Consider the following 1,151-nt stretch of genomic DNA (forward strand, 5'->3'; position numbering starts at 1 on the left):
GAGAGTCCACCTGCCGATGCAGGGGACACGGGTTCATGCCCCAGTCCGGGAAGATCCCATATGCCACGGAGCGGCTGGGCCCATGAGCCATGGCCGCTGAGCCTGTGCGTCCGCAGCCTGTGCTCCGCAAGGGGAGAGGCCACAACAGTGAGAGGCCCATGTACCAAAAAAAAAAAAAAAAAGAGTAGAATTTTCTTTTTTTTGGTTGTCAAATAACCCTTTATTTTTCTTTGCAGTTTTTAACTAGTTGGGCATTCCACTGCACCACTGTTGATGTCATCTATGATGTCGTGAGGGTGGCGGCCATCAACATTGCAGCCCACAGACTGGGTGGCCCCCAGGATCTCTTTAATGGTTCCAGAGAGTTCTCTAGCTAAAGATCGATACCGCATCTGTCAGGCAATGTTGACAATCTCATCAAAAGTGATGTTTCCACTGTGCTTAATGTTTTTCTGCTTCCTTCTGTCTCTTGGCGGTTCCTTGGGGCCTTGATGATCAATCCTCAACCTGGGCTTGTCTGTTCTGGATGGTCAGTTTCACAGTAATCCTCAGACTCTTCCAATCACCAGTTGCCTTGGCGATGTCATCACCAAACTTTTTTGGAGACAGACCCAGTGGGCCAATCTTGGGGGTCAGGGCAGATGTGGCACTGACTTCCCCACTGGTGCACCTCAGGTACACGACTTTGATCTTGTTGGGGTCGAACTTAGGCAACATGGTGGAGGCAGCTGGTGTCCGATGAACCCGGATTTGGGATGACTGAAGAAAGTTGCACCTTGGCCTCCTCTGAGCCAAAAGCTGGAAGTCTTTTTTTTTTTTTTTAATTTTTCTTGAAGTATAGTTGATTTACAATGTTGTGTTAGTTTCAGGTGTACAGCAAAGTGATTCAGTTATACATATACATGTATCCACTCTTTTTTAGATTCTTTTCCCATATAGGCCGTTACAGAGTATTGAGTAGGGTTCCCTTGTGCTATTTCGTAGGTCCTTGTTAGTTATCTATTTTATATATAGCAGTGTGCATATGTCAATCCCAATCTCCCAATTTATCTCTCCCCTAACCCTTACCCTGGGTAACCATGTTTGTTTTCTACATATGTAACTCTATTTCTGTTTTGTAGGTAAGTTCATTTGTACCCTTTTTTTAGATT

General features: G+C 45.4%; 1 pseudogene across 1 annotated transcript; it reads right to left on the reverse strand.

Moving 5' to 3' along the window:
* Window positions 1-230: 230 nt before the first annotated feature.
* On the reverse strand, window positions 231-948 carry LOC309803556 (large ribosomal subunit protein uL11-like; annotated as a pseudogene). Its single transcript has one exon. The product of its transcript is annotated as a large ribosomal subunit protein uL11-like (transcript).
* Window positions 949-1,151: the final 203 nt, after the last annotated feature.

The sequence above is a fragment of the Mesoplodon mirus genome, assembly GCF_964341445.2.
Source record: "Mesoplodon mirus genome assembly, chromosome: 4".
NCBI lineage: Eukaryota > Metazoa > Chordata > Mammalia > Artiodactyla > Ziphiidae > Mesoplodon > Mesoplodon mirus.